Source organism: Osmerus mordax, chromosome 16 (genome assembly GCF_038355195.1).
Source record: "Osmerus mordax isolate fOsmMor3 chromosome 16, fOsmMor3.pri, whole genome shotgun sequence".
Lineage (NCBI taxonomy): Eukaryota > Metazoa > Chordata > Actinopteri > Osmeriformes > Osmeridae > Osmerus > Osmerus mordax.
The window spans coordinates 10,869,797-10,875,828 of record NC_090065.1 but is presented as its reverse complement, the minus strand read 5'-3'; the positions used below and the strand labels follow the sequence as shown (position 1 = coordinate 10,875,828).

General features: G+C 47.1%; 1 protein-coding gene across 1 annotated transcript in view; it reads right to left on the bottom strand.

Moving 5' to 3' along the window:
* Nucleotides 1-6,032, bottom strand: part of LOC136958937 (ephrin type-B receptor 1-like) — a 98,856-nt gene that overhangs the window by 87,820 nt on the left and 5,004 nt on the right.

The following is a 6,032-nucleotide window of genomic DNA, read 5'->3' as shown; positions in this document are numbered from 1 at the left end:
AGGAAACTGACAATGACGTGAAACTCACACACTCTCTTTCGAAAACCTCTTTTTCTTTCCCTGTATCTCTCTCTCTCTCTCTGTCTTTCTCAATCCATCTCTCCAAGGACGCTGCACATCTGTGCTCAGCACTAGCCGGATGGATCTGCTGTGAATTAGCATGAAAGCCCAGCTAACAGGCTGCACCCCCCACAGGGCCCCAGCTAACGGGCTGGCACCCCCACACAGGGAGACGCCCCACAGAGCCTAGCTCCCCTGTGTACACCGCAAGACTTGTTGCTATAATGCACTCCACGTGCACGCGGCTGCGTGTAGCCAACCCCTGCTAGTATAGGGTGTCCATACACTCTAAAAAGGGTAGGTGGGAAGGAAGGGAGGGGGGTGAGGGGCGTGGGAGGCGAGGGGTGAGTCAAAGGAGAGATAGAGGGAAACTGACAGAGGGAACTCATTAGGTCGTCTCTCTGCCAATAAAGTCGGGCTCGAGCGTGGAATCCTTTCATCCCTTCGTCCTTTGCGTTCAGGACCCCAAGTGCGTGCGCGCACACACACACACACACTTGAACCTAGGCTGACTACACAAGACACGCACTACGCTACCGTGTGCACAAATAAGGAACCGTGTGTTCCTAGTTTGAATTCTGTGGAACTAGGGAGAGAGAGATAGAGAAAGAGAGAAGAGCAAAAGAAAGAGAGAAAAAAGAAAGAAAGAAGAAAGAAAAGAAAGAAAGAAAGAAAAAAGAAAAGAAAGAAAGAAAAGAAACGAATAAGATAGATGAATATAAATGATGGCTGCTTTTAAGATTCCTCCTTCAGCAATGAAGACAGGGATGAGCAAGGCAGCTCTTTGGTGCTAAAATGCAAATAGCATGATGACATTCCTCCAGATGTGATCACACTAAGCAAGTGTGTGTGTGTGTGTGTGTGTGTGTGTTTTGTCTTTTACGCAAAGTCGTTTCCTACACAAGGAAATCATTGAAGGAACATTCATTCTGAGCATGCACACACCCACACACACACACACACACACACTTACTCAGTAACATAGTCAATGGGTACACACACACACTCAGTGCCCCGCCCCCACAAAACACACACAACACACTCCGTACCCCGCCCCCACAAACACACACACACTCAGTGCCCCCGCCCCCACAAACACACACACACTCAGTGCCATATTTCTAATGTCAGCTAAGATTGTCCTAACCCATAGATCCACAGGTCCACTCACCCTCCAGGTCAGTTCTACATTCTTGGAGAGTAGGATACTATTGTCATGTATTACACGGTTTTGTTGAATACTCGATTCTGATTGGTCAACATACGGTCTATATATTCTGAATAGCAGGCCGCTACTATGAATCACAGACCGTTGGCTAGATGATAGGTGATTCAAGACATGCATCACTCTGTCTGGCTTATTTAGCAATAATGAGCGGCTAGCTGTACATTATCCTTTACATGTTTGCCCCCCTCTCTGTTAGAATGCTCCAGGGGTGAGTTTGAAACAGTATCACAAAATATGTGGATTAATTATACTGCAAGTCAGGGAGGTGCCGGATGAGTAGTGAATAATCCATGTTTTCCACACACACACACAGGCCCATGCGCAAAGGCACACACACACACGATCACAAACGCACACCACCCAACGCCCCGCCATGTCACTCACCCCCCGCTGAGAAGCAGGTGTCTTCTAGCAATGTCCCCCTCCCCCCCCCCCCCCCCCCCCCACCCACACAGACACACATTCACACAGATGCACTTCCCCTAACTCACCAAAAGCCCCTATTCTCTCCCCCTAAGACGCTCACACACGTCTCTCAAGTACAGAGACGTGAAGGTGGCTGACAGCTCTCTGGCCCAGTGCCAGTTTAAGTGAGGAACAGCACTAATTACCAATCACCCTCGCAGCCACACTGGAGGCTGACCCCCCTACCCCCCTCCACCTCCCCCATCTGAAATAGGCCTCCTGTACCAGGCTGCTGGTGTAGCAGGTCCTGCTCTGTAGGGAAGAACAAAGTCAATATGAGACTGTCGGAAAATCAGTATAATGAGAATCTGTGTTCAACTCTTTTTTTCATACATATATGCATAATAATGAATGGGATCAAAGAGGAATCCGACGCGTGAGTAACCATCGTGAGCTGACAGCTCATGGGTCTGGGGGGGGGACGGGGGGGGGGGGGACGACGACAGATTTGACTGCGACACCTCTAATGATCTCTTCATCAGACAGACAGACTAACGAGCCACGGCCAGCTTGATAAGCCTGTACATTCATACACACATACACACAAATCACCCGATCACACACTTACACAAGCACACAGACACAGAAGGAAGAAAATATCAATTCTACGCCACCATCCCAGCACTACACTCACACAAACACACAATCATTCTGTACAAAAAAAAGTAATTTACCTCCATCAAGTTGCAGCATCATTCCAGAATTTTCTGCCATTAGTTGAGCCCCAGCAGAGCCTATTTCCTGTGCAGTTAGCCTGTCATCAGGCCTATTGTGTTGTCTATGAGCCTTCTCAATGGGGCTCTTCAGCAAGATTTCAGGTCCTTTCCTCGTACAATGCAGAGGATATTGATATCACATTTCAAGTTTCAAAAAACACACACACAGTCACACACGCACATTAAGTCACATTCTCACACACAAATGCACACACAAAGTCACATTCTCACACACAGTCCAAAGGACACGCACACGTAAATTCCACTGACTCAGGCAAGTCAGGAAACTTCCTGCTCCCATCACTTCCTACATGTTCTCTCCAACAGACAGGATCCCATTACAAGCCAGGGACAGCGGCCCCAACAGCACACACAATCTGACAGGAAAAACCACAACAGAGAACTACAAACCAAAGCAAAGGGAGGGTTGGAAACTCAAGGCTCCCAGTCTGTACCATAAGGCCAACACAACACAACAACAGAGCCTTCTTAGTGAAGGGATGGGCAGTGTGCAGGCCTCTTTAATTGGACACATGCCCTTCTTGCTATCATTCCTAATTATGTTTCAATTAAAAATGTGCTGATGTCACCAGGATGGACAGCGCAAAGTAATCAGGAGCTGTTAGTGGGAAACAGTATCCCATGCTAATGATCTAATCCAACGCTGGAGCAGACTGTGTGTGTGTGTGTGAGACAGACAGACAGACAGACAGACAGACAGACAGACAGACAGACAGACAGAGAGAGAGAGACAGCGAGAGAGCGAGAGAGAGACAGAGAGATCTCTAGCAGTGCAGTGGAAACTGGTGACCTTGGGACTGGTGACCTTGGGACTGGTGACCTTGGAAAGAAAAAAGACCTTGGAGAGATGGGTGACCTTGAAACTGGTCACCTGGTCAAAACTTACAACATCTCTTTCTCTAATAATGGACATAGCGTAGAGAAGAGCAAATCTGGAGAAGAAAGTTGAACACACGCACACAACTGAGAAAGAAGTTCATGTTGGGCAATTTTCTTAGCACTCAGTCACACTCTTTTTTTTTCTTGTACACACACACACACATTTTAAAACCTTGCCTAAAATCATTCAAAAAACCATCTCTAACGTCTCACTTTCACTCCTGGGTGAAACCCCAAGCCAAAACACAAATCTTACAAATTTCACAAGACCTGAAACTAAATATCCGTATTTGTTTAATTTTTTCATTTACACAGTTTGAATGTAAAAGCACATTGACCTGGGCGTGGGTCAGGTAGGTGTCTCTCGGATCTGCGCAGTAAAGTAGCCCGATGAGGCTCACTGTTGAAACTAGATGGGCCGTTAAGATTGCTAATGGGGCGCCTTTATTCCGTTTTATAAAATTTATTTATTTTAGAGCTTTTAGGCTATTTTGAGAGCTTTGAGAACACAGGAGAAAGAGCTATTCTATAGCTGTCTACCCAACCTGTCTGGAAAACATACCTTCTGAGGGGTTGATATCCATCATCACAAGCCCACTCACTCAGACACACACAAGCTTTGATTATACCAAACAAAACAAACCCACAACCCAACAGAGGAAATTATTTGCTGACATACACACACACACACACACACTACACTGATGCTCACATACACCCTAAAGAGTATGCGTTCATTAACAAAGAGCAATATTTTTATGGATTGACTTGAAAATGTGAGACCAACGTCTCACAATGTGAGACCAACACACAAACACACACAAGAACACAAACACACAAGAACCCACACGGTTACGCTTCACTAGCAAGATGGAAAACTGGCTGGGCGCACACAGTCTACAGCCTAAGGGAAGAGTCTGACCAGAATCAGGATCTACTTAGGCTTGAAACAGAACCAGGTGACTTACAACACGCACACTCTCACACACACAAACACAAACACACCGTAGTTCAGTCAAGGCACTCACGGATTGATTTAACCATTTCATGCAATGGAAATAGGTTTGAATTTGACGGAGTGGTTCTATCTAAGGGGAGGGGAACTCTGCGTTGGAGCAGCTAGCATAGAACAAGTACATACAATCTCAAGGTGAGGTGCGTGGGATATAAATGTCAAAAGGCTTCACAGATTGGCACTGATAACCATCATAAACCATCAGAGAAGACGAATATATAGTCAGTGAAGTCGCAGTTTGCATTGCAGAACATTAGGAACAACCTGTAGGAACGATACACAAGAGTATGGAGGAGCTGAGGAAGGTGGAAGGTGACAGCAATTACACTAGGAGAGGAGGGGAGAGGAGAGGAGAGAGGATAGGAAAGGAAAGGAGAGGAAAGGAAGAGAGGGGAGAGGAGAGGAGCGGAGAGGAGAGGAGAGGAGAGGAGAGGAGAGGAAAGGAGGGGAGGCGAGGCGAGGAGAGAGGAGAGGAGAGGAGGGGAGGGACACTACCGTGACATAAATAGGATTCTTACGGGTAGGTGTTTAACAGTGTGTGTAGCTCACATCAAAGAGCGAGTGTTTTAATGGATTCTACAAAGAGCAGGAAGCTTTGACCTAATTAAGTATGCAGTATGTCGGTGTTTGTGCGTGTGTGTGTGTGTGTGTGTGTGTGTGATTTGAATGAGAGGAGAGTAGAACGGTAGCAGTTTGAACACAAAGCTACCTTTCCCAGAGCGCCCCCCCTCCCCCCCCCACTTCCCACAGGGACAGCCTGAGGTTAATCAGGAAACCACGATGACCACAGTCCTTTGTCTCTCCTCCCCTCACTCCCTGCCTCATCCCATCCCCAGAGAACACACAGGCAGCAATTAAGATTAATTTGATCAGGGCATACACACACTATCCATATAGTTAGAGGCGGTTGTGCACACACACACACACACACAAACACACACATTCCTAAGCACATATGGGGAGACGTGATCAATGACTGGCAGACAACCAAGCACAGAACGAAGGAGCAGAGATAAGAGTGACTTCAAAGAATGAGCAAGCCTCAAGACCTCTGTGTGAAGAGGGCGTTGCTGAGCGTTTTTAAGGGTAAAAATGCTGATCACGTGTCTTCAGCATTCTTAAGGAGCGTACTGTACAGGAAGTCCTAAATTAACCAGGAAGTGAGTTTGCGCCTTTGACCTTTGGCCTTTTAGGAAGTGACCCCCCCCCCCTCCTCCAACCACCCACTCCCTCTTCCTGTCCAGACTCTGCCAATCGGGTGTCACATTGATATTTTAGGGGTGGAGCTCATTCCTTTCCCATTAGCCTCGGTGTCTGAGATCGATAGTTAATTACCGCCCGGAGCTCTCTTCTCACCAACTGATCGCCTGGACATCTGCCTGCCTGGGGAAGGATTTGAACGGTGCGCAAGGTCAAAATGACTTGTCACCCCCCTCCACTTCAAACTTTAACCCTACTCTCTCTCCTACTTTCTGGCTCAACGATGACAGGAAGTGTGCTGCGGTCCAACACAAACACACCCCATCTTTCCATCACTGGTATGTGCACACACTCACACCCTATCTGTCTCTCTCACTAGTAACCCACTCATTTTAATCTCCAATTATTGGTCGATCAGCCCAGCCTCATTCAGAGCTTGCATTTACAG